The sequence below is a fragment of the Aptenodytes patagonicus genome, chromosome 2, assembly GCF_965638725.1.
Source record: "Aptenodytes patagonicus chromosome 2, bAptPat1.pri.cur, whole genome shotgun sequence".
In the NCBI taxonomy this organism is placed as follows: Eukaryota; Metazoa; Chordata; class Aves; order Sphenisciformes; family Spheniscidae; genus Aptenodytes; species Aptenodytes patagonicus.
This window is the reverse complement of record NC_134950.1, coordinates 73,775,707-73,788,672: the sequence shown is the minus strand read 5'-3', so window position 1 is coordinate 73,788,672 and position 12,966 is coordinate 73,775,707. Positions and strand designations below refer to the sequence as shown.

The window sequence follows — 12,966 nt, the reverse complement described above, 5'->3', positions numbered from 1 at the left end:
ACGGCACGGCGGGCTACAGGCTGACAGCCAGCCCGGCACCGCCGCTCACCTTCCCGCTTGCTTCCCCGCTTCGCCCCTGCTCCAGCCCCGCCAGCCGCCGGGAGCAGCCCTCGCCCCCGCTCTCCCGCGGGGCCAGCTGCCGCCCGGGCACTCCGCCGGCCGGCCGAGGAGGAGGAGGGAGGCGCGGGGGCGGCCCCGGCGGCACCGCCGCCCCCGCCTCCCGGAGGCGCCCCGGCGGCGCCAACTTTCCTCGCAGCCCGGCTTCCGCGCCCCGCGCCGCTCCCGCCGCCCCGCCCCGGTACCTGCCGCGCCGCCGCCGCCCCGCTCCCCCAGGGGGCGCGGAAGGCCGTTGCGGCCGCCGCCACCGCGCAGACCGAGGCGAGCAGGTGCGGAGCGCCAGACCACGGAACCGACCCCACCGCCGCCGGCTCCTGCGCCTGGGCTGGGCGGGCGGGGCGGGGCGGGGCGGCGAGGAGGGCACCCGCCCGCCCGCGCCCGCCCCCTAGCGGAGCGCCCGGCCGGGACCGGCCGCCCCCCCCCGCCCCCCCCTCCAACTCCCCGCTTCGGCTCCACTCGGATCCCTTCGTCACTTTCCGCCGCTTCCGGAAGGGGGAACGGGAGAGGCGGGGCGGGGGGGGTGGATGGGAGCGGAGTCACCCCGAGGGGGTGGGGGGGGGCTGTTTCCCCACCGCCCGGCGGCGGGCGGGCGCGCACGCGCCCTGGCGGGGGGGGGCCTCGCGGGCACTTGTCCCCGTACGGCAGGGCTGCCCGGGCGGCGGCTGTGGCGGCCCCGGTCCCTGCCGGGTCGCTGCCCCAGCGGGAGGGCGGGGTCTGCTCCCGGCGCTGCCCTGCCTGCGGCGTGCGGGCTGTACCTGCGGGCTGCGGGGCGCGGAGGGAGCTTCAGCGCAGGGCTGCAGAGGTCGGCACGAGGCTGGCGAGGCCTGCCTCAGCCGCTTGAGGCCCGGGCCAGCTGACGGGCTGTGCGAGGAAGCGAGGAACCCGCTGTCTACTGGCGTTGCCGCCCGCGTCAGTAACGAGGCAAATGCAGAGAGGTGCGAAGTATCGTCAAAGAAAGCGGTTTATAGCGCAGCCCGCCCGCTTGCTTCTCCTGGTGGGAGGTGGACAGGTCTGGCTGGGGGCCGAGGTCCCCAGGAGGCACGGGGAGGTGTGCTTTCCTCCTGCTTTCCTCTCCCTTCCCTACGCCTTTACAGGGCACGCTTCAGCACCGTGCGGAAGCTCAGGTCTTGCAAGGGTATAACTGTGTCAGAGCAACTCTACACCCGTGCTAATTAACTGAGCCTTCCAGCAGAGCTAATTAACTGAAGCAGAACACCTGAATGGCCGAGCAATCCGGTGGTATGTTTTCTCCAGTGGCAAAGCTGGTTAAAGAAATTTCCAGATGCTCGTTCCTGCCCTTGTGGCACAGTTGTGCTAATGCAACTGTAAATGAGATCAATGAAACAGTCCAGGTTAAAGCATACACAAAAACTCTCCAAAAATGTGTGAAAGTTGGATGTTATTTTCCTGATCTGTTTTGGACTCTGTCCTCAGACATCTCTCAACGCAAATGCAGGGGTGGGACCAGGGAGAGAGTCAACTGCTGTGCCAGAAGCTGTGCAAGAGACACAGATCCAGAGAAAACTAGAGTCGTGCCAGAGAAAAGCATATCAGACTATTCCTTGACATGGCTATAGTGTTTCAAATTCCAAAATTACCCTTTCCAAACTTAATTTAGGGACCTCTGTGCTGCATCGCATAGTCTAAATATGCCTCCAGTGGAGATGCGGCTCTCCAAAACGCAACTTGGCTGTTGCAGCCTGCCTGCTCTGTACTGCTCATCTAGTCCACCATTCCTCGGTACGCCGCTTTGCTGGCTACTTTGGGTGAACTAACTCGAAGGTAGCAACTCCAGATGCAACGAAGGCAGGAGGAGCCAGTTTGTGCATGTCTACACAGTACTGCCTATCTAAATTTGAGTACTGGGAGGAGCATAGCTGTATCGCATGTTTTCCCACCAGGGACAATGCACACTGCTGCTCAGCATGGCTGATGCACAGGGTTTTTCAGATTTCCTGCGGGTTCCTCTGGACAGTTCTTCTTACGCTCATAAACATGCTCATTAATACCTACCCTGAAGAACGATCTATCCAAAAGACTTGATTGAGGAAGCCATCTAATAATCTAATCCCTCTTCATTTATAAAAGGTGCATAGACTTAATCTTTCACACATTTAAATCCTAATGAAATATTCAAAGTCAACAGGCTTCATTCTCATTAACTGGTTCTGAGACTTGAAATGGGAATAAGTTCATTTGTTAACTCTGTAACGTTCCTCCGGAGTGTGGGAATATTTAGCTCTGGAATGATAGAGTTTGTAAAAAAGCCCTGGCATTACCATCCCGGATCAGCCCATTAGGTCAGTGTGTTTCTAGCAGAACCTCTCCTTCTTAATGAGTGCGGATTAGACCCTTCTAACACTTTGTGTGCCACGGAAGGAAGTTAAACTTCCTTTAAACTGATGCTCCGCATTTTCCAAACAGTCGAAGTACTTCGTAAGCAATAGCCATCACCTCTTCCTTTAGAAGGAATGCAGTAAAATGTGCTACATAACAAATACATGAAGTTAACACATGGCCAAGGGCCAAGCTCCTGCTCCCCATATTAAAGGTTACTGCGTCTTGCCCTCCAGATTGTCCCATGTAAGTCTATAGGAACATTAATTTAGTGACATGATAGCCAATACATTCCAATTAATCATAGTCAGGGCCTGATGACTTTTAGAGATGAAATAGGAGTGTATTAGGCATATGATCTTGTTGTACAATTCCTGTGTTTCCAGCAGGACTAAAGCTGTGCAGCTGGACAACCCTTTCATTACAACATCAGAAATCATACTGTTGGACCCTGAATCAAATACCCAATCCCAGTCTTCCTGTATGTTAAAACCATTACCTGTTGTATCAAGCACCGTCAGTCTTACCAGTGAAGAAGAGTATCCCCCTGCTCTATTGACTGGGAGCTGCAGATTTAATGGGCACAAACAGCTTTCTATTACATGCAATTACTTACAGCTCCAAAATTCATAGAATTATAGAGTCATAGAATACCACGTTGGAACGGACCTCAAGGATCATTTGGTCCAACCTTTCTTGGCAAAAGCACGGTCTAGACAAGATGGCCCAGCACCCTGTCCAGCTGAATCTTAGAAGTGTCCAATGTTGGGGAATCCACCACTTCCCTGGGGAGATTATTCCAACGGCTGATTCTTCTCATTGTGAAAAATTTTCCTCTTGTGTCCAATTGGAATCTCCCCAGGAGTAACTTGTACCCACTACCCCTTGTCTTTTCCATGTGACTCCTTGTAAAAAATGAGTCTCCGTCTTCTTTGTAGCCACCCTTTAAATACTGGAACATGGTGATAAGGTCTCCCCTAAGCCTTCTTTTCTCACGGCTGAACAAACCCTGTTCTCTCAGCCTTTCCTCATACGGCCGGCTTCCCAGTCCTTTGATCATCTTTGTGGCCCTTCTCTGGACCCTCTCCAGCCTGTCCACATCTTTTTTGCATAGCGGGGACCAAAACCGAACACAGTATTCCAGGTGTGGCCTGACGAGCACTGAGTAGAGTGGGATAATGACTTCTTTACCTCTGCTGGTGATGCCCTTGCTGGTGCAACCCAGCATCTTGTTGGCTTTCTTTGCCGCAGCAGCACACTGTTCACTCATATTGAGCTTGTTGTCCACCAGGACCCCCAGGTCCCTTTCCACAGAGCTGCTCCCCAACCGGGTAGATCCCAGCCTGTGCTGCACTCCTGGATTATGTTTTCAATATTCATTTCAAATGTTCAAATATTCAAATATTCATTTCAAATTCATTTGAAATACTCATTTCAAATAAAAATTTCAAATTCTGTTCTTGGAAAGCACTTTCCCAAATTCCTTGGCTGTATGGAAAGGCAGAGAACCCTATACTGATTAAGAGCAGGGAAGAGAAGAAGCAATATAATAGCTATGACTGCCGCACACAGGATACCATAGGAGCACTGGTGAATTTCTCCCACCGATAGACCATCCCTCCCACCAAATGTAATATCAGCTAATAAAAAAATAGCTATGTTTCAAAAACACTTTTGTATGTGAATGTTCCTACGCGTGATCTATTTGTTAAAAATGTGCTAAATTAGATATTAATTAATTACCTATCAGTCATTTTCCTATCACACAATAAAAAGTGTGGACAAAATACTAATTCCATGAAAATAACAGCCTGAAATTATAAAAAAAAACAAACACCACCCCCCCCAAAAAAAAAAACCAACAAAACAAAAACACAACAGGATAAAGGTTGTCTGTCTTAATTTCACATTTGTGGCAGAGGCATTATTACTTTCTGTAATTACATAAACACACTATATTTTGCAGGATCATCTCTCATTCGCTGCATGTCTAGACAGCTGCCTTCACTGCACACGTTAACACCTACAACCTGGATGGCTACTCTGATGCTGCCGAGTATCCAGCTGAAGACATCTAGGACACAGTTTTTCAAATCACAGTTCCTGCATCTGTTTGTTCACATCTCTGAGCACTTCTTTAAATAAAAAAAATAGCACAACCTGAACCTCTGTTCAGTTTACTCAGTTACAGATAGGAGGGAAAAGTCCTGCTGGAGTGACTTCCTCAGCATCACCCAGAAGTGCTGTGGCAGTAGCAAAGATCTCCGATAGCAGTTTGTGCAGCTACCTAGCCAGGGATCAGATACTGATTAAAACCAGGTAAGGAAAAAAATTGTGGGTAGTGTTACTTTTAATATAGGTAAGTTCTCCAGTTAGGTTCACTTGCAGTGGTAGGAAGAAAAGTGTAGCACTGTAAAAAGTTGAGGGAGAAGAGAAGGCTGCTTATTTGAGCAGCATAGCCGGCTTATGCTACCCTTAGCGAGTTCATGAAACCACAGCCTGATTTCACAGCTTAGACTGGCTTTCTTTTTTCAGTGTTAGTAGCCAGGGAAAGGTTAGCAGGAAAAAGTCCTGGTCACTGCTGAGCTGTGACTTAGATGGAGGCAAAGCACAGAGCATGTTTTAAGAGAGGTGTAAAGTCATTCTGTCACACTTAGTATCCAGTTTTGGACAACCTAGAGGAAAGATGAATAACTGATTTAGCAAGCAAGTCTAATAAGGAAAAGTTAAAGATTTAAACAGGCTAGGGATGGGCACAAGACAACAAGACAACTGTCGTCAGTCATGTACAACGTCCCCTGTGGCTGGGTTGAAGTGCAAACAGCTTCATTCAAAGCAAAGATTGCAATTACATGTTAGAACAAATCTTTCTAGATATAAACCGAGCTACCTGGGCAAATGGCAGAACTTCTTTCACTGCTTGTTTTAAGTGCAGCTTAAGTAAATAGCCTGTATCTAGGGATTGATCCCTTATTAGAGAGGAGTAGAGAAAATGACTTCCTGAGGCCTCTATCAACCCATGGCTGTAGTCTGTATCACCTGTGGGGGGAAAATGCTTTAGGCTTGTGTTGTCAAGGCCAGCAAGCCTCTACTGAGTAAATATGTATATGTGTGTATATATATGTGCACACACACAGATTTTCAGAAGTTAATCAGCCAAATTTAAGAGGGTTTCCTTCAGGTCAGCAAAAGACTCCTTGCTGTCAGAATCATGGACACGCTAAAGCTTCTCAATAGATAGTTACAAAGACGGGTTTTGTGTGTTTGTTTTTAGTTAGCAATTCTTTATCCTACCTCTTCTTCTTGAAAAGGCTAAATTATGCTTAAACTCAATTCAGCCTGAGGCAGCAGCTCATGATGGGAAACTTCATCCCAAATAATTAAATTCTGGCACAGTTGTAACTGAAACTGGATCTTTATAAGGAAAATGTTTAGCAATCCGAGCTGCAGACGTTGTGGTCACTCTGCCTTATAGATAGATCCGCATACACATGCACAGTATAAGCTTCACTCCACTTCCAGAGAGACTAAAGTTCTAATAACCGTCCTTATCTCAAGATCATGAGATATATTTTGAAATCTCAGTCTTTTAAAAACATAAACCAACAGTGAACTTTCAAAAAAAAACGTAAGTAACTTAAGGTATGTTCGCACCATCACAAAACGCTGGTTTAAGTGAATACAGACTGGGAGTATACACACCGGCAGTGAACCCTGCTCAGCGCTTAGACAGTAACTTCTCTGGCCAAAGTAATGTATGTGCTTGCACAGTCTTCACGGACATTATCCTCATCCCACACTTCGGCTGAGATTGTCAAAAGTGCCTACATTTACTTACAGGCATGTATGAAGCAAGTCATGTTACGCGCTGATTCGTGAAATATGCATCATGAAATATTGGTTAAACAGGGTGGAAGGGTAGATGAAAAAATTGACACTGGGGGTGTACCTACAATGTTACACTTAGTCCTAAACAGTGAAAATGTACCAGACTGTAAAAACCTATATCTAAGGGAAACAGTGAAAGTACAATCAACTCAATCATTTAAACTTAGGCAGAATGTTGTAGAGTAAATATGTTGCTGGGAAATTACTCTGTGCATACACATATAGAAAATTAAGTACTCATTTTTATCTCTACTTTGATTATCTGATCAGTAGTATGGTGAATATGTATTTACATGAATATTGGCTTTTCTGTCACTGACAAGCATACATCTCAAATTATCTTCTTGGCTTGGTCTTCCTTTACTCCTCCTTATTGCCACTCAATGATTTCCTCTTATCAGCAACATATAATTATTCTAAATTATGAGAGAGGGAGACATATTGTTGTAACTCACCTATTTTTCTTGCATTCACCTATAACAGTATTTCCCTACTTCAGGATATATCTTTTTGAATCTAAAAAAGTACAATTCATAGGAAAGAAGTGTCAGATAATTTTTGCTTTGTCTAAAATTTGCAAATGCTTTACATTTAGCAGTTAACCATGAAAAGCATATTTAAATGGATCTTATTTAAATGAACCCAGTATATATATTTAATATAGCTGCACAAGAGAAACAATGTGGCATTATGTTAATTTTCTATAAAACATATTTTGTTTCTTTCAAAATTACCACTCCCTAAAGTGTAACAGGAGCCCATTTTAAGTTCTGTGTCATTTGAATTTGAGATGGAACATTGAAGAAAGCTCCTTTAATTGAAGCTTGAAAGTTATGGAATTGAGCCTTCAGGGAGTATTGGACACTTTTCTTGTCATTCTGGTTGATTGATTTGCATGATGTGGGTGGGGAACGCGGTTGATCAGGCTGTCCATTTTAATTTTGTACTAGTTGTGTCAGCTTTAAAGTGAAGTACGAGCTCAGCTTTAAAGCGAGGGGCAAGCATACAAGCTTTAGAATAGACACTGCGCTGCGGGCTAAAATAAGTAAAATAGCACCATTTACACTCTTTTGAAAAGTGCGATATTTAAGTGAATTCAGAATATCGTATGCTGCAATACATTATCATTAGTCTCCTGTATTGAATAAGTGCCTTCTCTTTTTTGGTTTCCTGATTCACATGTATATAAACAAGCTGGAGGAAAAGTCTTTAAACTTAACACGTCACTTTCCTGGTTCCTTGAGAAATACTGCTCTGAATTTAGCAGACAACCAACAAGCCTTAATGATGAGACTTGATGTGTCCCCTAAAGGAAAAAAAAAACCCAAAGCTTATTTTACTGTTCTGATTTACATTGCAATATATGCCAAACCTAACCTGGCTGCCATCAGATCACCGTGTCTTGCCACTGCTTGATTTCCTACCAAATCATTCTATTTAAGAGGGGTTGAATCAGTCTCCTAATTTGTTGTTACATGCACACCTATTGCAATCAGAATTCCTTAAAAAAAACAAAAGCCAAACAACTCCACACTTACTAGTTTTCTGTGAACCATTTCTGCCCGGAGTGCTTAACTGGGTAACTGTTCTTGCTGCATTGCTGGTAATACTGTTGTGACCGTCGTGAAAACTAAAAGCACCTTCCAACAGATGGCATATAGGCCAATTAATGACATTAGTGCTTCCGCGTTATTTGGCGTCCTACTTAAATGGAACAAATAGCCTTCCCTTTTGCCTATGTTATCATACAGCAGTGTTCATTAACGCTCTCAAAAATGGAAAATAAAAAAATTATGTCCCTCTTCCCACTCACTCCCCACCCCCTGACAAGGAAACCGTATGTTTCAGGAGATTAGTAATAGAGCAGCTTCTTTCTGAAGGTCACAATTAATGCAAAAAATAAAACCTTAACTATACCTCTTTTAAGAGGTTGTTAATGAAATGTGCAAATGCCTCAGCATTTTCATATTCAGCACAATTCAGTCCAGTAGCACACAGGGTTATAATGTACCTAAGGGGAGAAGACATAAAGAATTAGGTCTGGAGTCTGGGGATTGGAAGGCAACAGCTTGACTAGACTAATTGATTTCCAGACTGATGTTTTAAAAGTCTATACAGTGAAAATACTAATGAGGCCCTGTTTTGGAGGGAGGAGAAGAAGTTCTAAATTTAACTATAAACTTTCAGTAACTATGAGGTCTTGTGCTCCAGGTATTTAGGATGTAAAGCAGCTGGAGAGGTTTTCTTCCGATGAGCCCTCCAAACATATCTTGTATCTGTCTGGCTCTATTTGTTGTGATATGCACAAAAAGCAGTATGTGTCAGAGGACTTAAAAGCTGGATGTTGTAGCATTGAACTTACAGATGCCCAGCTCTAGAGTAAAATCAGGACTCCCACATGCAGCTCTTGGCCTGCTTTGACAGAGTATGTAGGAGAAGTTTTCCAGCTCATGTTGTGTTGGAGACACGCACTGAATCGGGAGTGCTTGGTCAACATCTCCAGCAGAGAGGCACCAGTGTGTAGTGGTGGGAAGTGTTCCCTACACAGGTACCTGTTAAGTCTCACATCTCTGCCTCAGGTGCTCCTCTGTTCACTTGGGATCTATTTCCTCGAAGTGTGCTCTTGAACATAGGTAGGATTTATGTCCCTTATTTCTGGATTCTAATCAGGACCAGGTATTACCTGAGCTGTGGTTTCACAGCCCTGTTGGTGCAAATGTGAGTGTCTGCAGGAGTGCAACTCAAGGGACATGGACTGTGCGCTATCAAAATCAGATGCCCCTGAAGTCTCTGATTTGCTGCCTTGTAAACACTAAGGGTTATCATGCGGGAGTTTTAAATTTAGTCCAAGTCCCACTGTAGGCTTTCTAAACACCCATGTTGTATCTGCCTTTCATGCTGTTCATACTTATCCTGACTCTCGTGAGGAATGTTCTGAAGCTCTGAAAGGGCTATCATCATTCTGTGGATTACACACACAGAGAAGAATTAAAAGAGAGCATTAAGCCTGCAGAGTCATGCACCCCCAAATTAGGAAATAACGGTGTTAAAATTATTCACAGATTTATAATTGTGCCCTCCTAGCAAAGTTTTCAATTACAGGGTCCCATTTAATACTGGAATGTTACATATTCCTTGTCACAAAGCTATCTTTTGGAGGGGTTATCGAACCCTTTTAAAATATTGGCTAGTTTTGAGAACAAACATAACCTCCTGATTTTTTCCTCTTTGTTGCAAAACCATTTCTCAAGTTCAACATGATTTCTCAAAAGTTGGAATTTGGGGCAGTACAAAGCTACCCAGACAACGGTTATTAGTTTTCCTCTCCCTGAATCACCTTGTGATGAGGTTTGCGGTGATCCTGGTGTCCTTGCAAGGCAAAAATAGGAAAACATGTCCAGAGTGAAGGAAAAGATGGTTTTGTCACAGCCTGGCCTTAGATTGACTGAGGCTACCCTGGCTCTGTGCTGAGTAAATGCTTGTGGATAGTAAAGTCTCTTGGGTAATGAAAGGCAGCGGGAGGGCAAGGAGAGGAAACAGGAGGAAGGGATAACAGCCTTTGAAATTTCTTGTATTAAATAGTTTGAAATGGGGATGTTTTCTGTGTTATTTGTCACTGTCTATTTCATTTGTTCATGCGTAATAGAGGCTTGTTTGTCTTCAGTCTGCTGTGAATGTTGCTATTGCTTATCTCGCCAGAGTGGGCCAAGGGATGTAAGCACTTTACTGCTATTTTGGACTCTTAGGTTTGTACTTTAGATCCTTAGATTGACTCGTTCCTTTCCAGAGTAAAGAGGAACAAGATTTATTATCCAGGTCCCGACACTGCAGTCAAGTGCTCTCATTCCTAATTATTCCAAGCAGAGCGAGACACATTCCCCAGAGTGACCAGCTGCCTAAGAAACCTTTTTGAATTGCTTTAGTTAGAAGTCAAGTCATTATTTCCTACTTTCCTAGTAAAGGATCAAAGCCAGCATTTCTAGATTGAACATGTGGTAAGAGTGGCATCTAATGGCTCTGAAATCCTCAGGATGGTGGAGGAGGGCATGCTGATTTTTGAAGGATCACATATAGATGTTTTGCCATTTTTATTAGGAAGTGTAGGAACTAAACAAGGATTTTGGATGCCACCGGGTGTCTAGTTCCACTGGGAACTGCAGTTTTCGATGCTCAGATGCATGTGGATCCTGTGTGGAGCTAGGCTGCCGATATGAACGGTTTGGGTACTTTTGGTTAACTACTGTTTCTATAAATGAACAAGTGTATAGCGCCATCACATGTTCTTCCTTTCCTGCCTTCCGCTCCATATGGCGCTTTTATAATTCTAGAATTATAAGTATGATGTAATTACCAACACTTCCGCTGGTAACATTACTGTCTCTGTAAAGCCCAATAGCTAACAAAAACTGTTTTCAAAGCAGAGCTGATCTTATTGCTGATGCTTGAGCATAAAGATGTTTTGGCATGATAAGATTCTGTATAAGCTGATGTGTTTGTTACTGAAACATATCTTAAGTTTTCATTTCTATTTAAAAGAAAAAAAGGTAGTAACTTCTTTCCTGGATGGAAATGGCATAGCAAAAGGATTTTTGAAATCTTCCAACTGCTGAAAGACTATTTTAAGTACAGAAAGAAACAAATCAGGCTGATAAGAGTAGGCTCTTTGGCCTTTATGCAAATAAAAATTAAATTGTTTCACTACAACAGAACTATACCATTCCTGATGCTTCTCCTCCAAACCTTTCTTTATGAGTCAATAGCTTCAAGTAGCTAACACCAAACATTGCTGTAACCTGACATGCTACTTTCTGGAAATTTCAGATTAGACTCTGTCAAAAAACTGTCAAAGAATGGACTACAAAATAAGGAAGGGAATTGCTTACAGTGGGTTAGAGACTGCTGTTCTATTAAGAGAATTAATTGGAGCAAAATAACTACAATTATAAGTAGGAACTATAATGGGAACGTGAATGAAATATATATAGCTATATGACCCACTAATGACTCCAAAAAAAGCCGTAAGATGAATGAGTCACTGAGTTTTAAATATAATTCCCTGCTGCAATAGTTCTATCATCAAAAAAGGCTCCATTTGAATTAAAGGGGAGCAAGGGCTATATGATGGGGTCCTACAGTCATGCCTCGGCGATTCGTACACTGACAACAAAGACAGAGGCTGCACAAGTAGTTTCTATTATAAGTGATGTAAGAGAGAAACGTATGCAAGGGGATGACTCACTGTCAGAGGGCTTTCAGTTTGACTGTGATACAGTGGTTCAGATAAATGTGTTCATTATTTTCTATAGCCTGTGACCTTTCCTGCTTCATAAATAGTAACATTTATTTTTCTGCACAATATTTATTTTAACATCCTCACTATTGATTTCACTGTATTTCATCAGTTGTTCCAACTGTAAAGTCAGGCTCACTTGCTAACATAAGATCAGCAGCTTTCTAAAGGCAAAGAAAATAGTGAAGTCGTGCTACAGTTTTAACAGCTGGGAACAGAAATAGCCTTTGACACAATGCTTTTAAAGTAATTTTTTTACGACATGACACAATTTGTTTTTGAAGAACTGTGACGTGTCTTACAGACACACGTCTGGCAAAGCAAAGTCTGTCAAACAGATGGACGGTAAAACAAACAAAATTACCTCTGCTCTGCTGGCCACCAAAACAGCACAGGCAAGGAAGTGAAGAATTTTACAAGGTCCTTCGGAAACACAAACCCAGAGACTATATTGCAAATGTTCTCACTATCATTTGCAGTGCTGTCTCTGAAGGTCATTTCTGACTTCAGCCACAAGTTGCATGAAGTGAAGAAGTAATTCAGGTAGCCTGCTAAAAAGTTTGTAGGTTTGAGGGACCATATGTTGCTACAAGGAGCTTCTGAGAGCTTATATGCAAAAGTATTTCTCAGCACTTCAAGAGATTTTCTTTGCACATCGAAGAAGTGAAAGGAAACACCAAAATAATGATAAAAAATGGTAACCTATTTCCTCTTTTTCCCATTTCCTCCTCTCCTACCACCACATATGCATACTTCTGAAGAGATAAGAGGAACAAACTTCATTGCCACTGTGCTGCAGAAGTCCATAGAGACAAACTTAAACAATGATTTATTTCTCAAAATAAATAAATCTGAGAGCAACCTTCTTTCACTGGAAAAATTTGGCATAATTTACTGATATGAAACCACAGAAAGCATCTGGCATTTAAAAGCTATTAAGAACCCGGCCCAGCCAGCCTTTCTCATGTCTATAGTTCAAATAAATTGGCTTACTCTTCGGAGCGAACATGGGATGAGAGCACAAGGCTTGCCTCTCGGCGTGGGTGACTGCTGCGCACCATTGCCCGAGCTCATCCTGTCAAAGCAATAGAGCTCAGAGTTTAAGCTGCCATTCAATCCCTAGTTTAGCACAAGCTGTTTATAGGCTCTCCGGTAGCTTGTTAGTACAACACCATTTTCATTGTTTATAATGACACCAAAGGAGTAATTAAGAGAGAGTATTTTAACTGTACCTGAATTTAACTTGTCCTTTGTTGCTATTCAGATTGTCTGGTGTGTATATAACCTCATCTTGAAAACATATATGTAAAAATAGGATGTTCATAGATGAAAGC

The 12,966-nt window shown here is 43.8% G+C and overlaps 1 protein-coding gene across 4 annotated transcripts in view; it reads right to left on the bottom strand.

Annotated features, from left to right (window-relative positions):
* PTPN3 (protein tyrosine phosphatase non-receptor type 3) overlaps nucleotides 1–12,966 on the bottom strand; it is a 182,103-nt gene that overhangs the window by 138,417 nt on the left and 30,720 nt on the right. Inside the window, exon 1 of one of the 4 annotated variants that reach the window (XM_076330224.1) lies at nucleotides 303–338. The exons of 2 other annotated variants lie outside the window; for them this stretch is intronic. The gene's annotated coding sequence lies outside the window, so the exon portion shown is untranslated. Of the gene's footprint in view, nucleotides 1–49; nucleotides 107–302; nucleotides 339–12,966 lie in introns of those variants that run through there. One more of the 4 variants, XM_076330223.1, reaches the window with a different exon arrangement.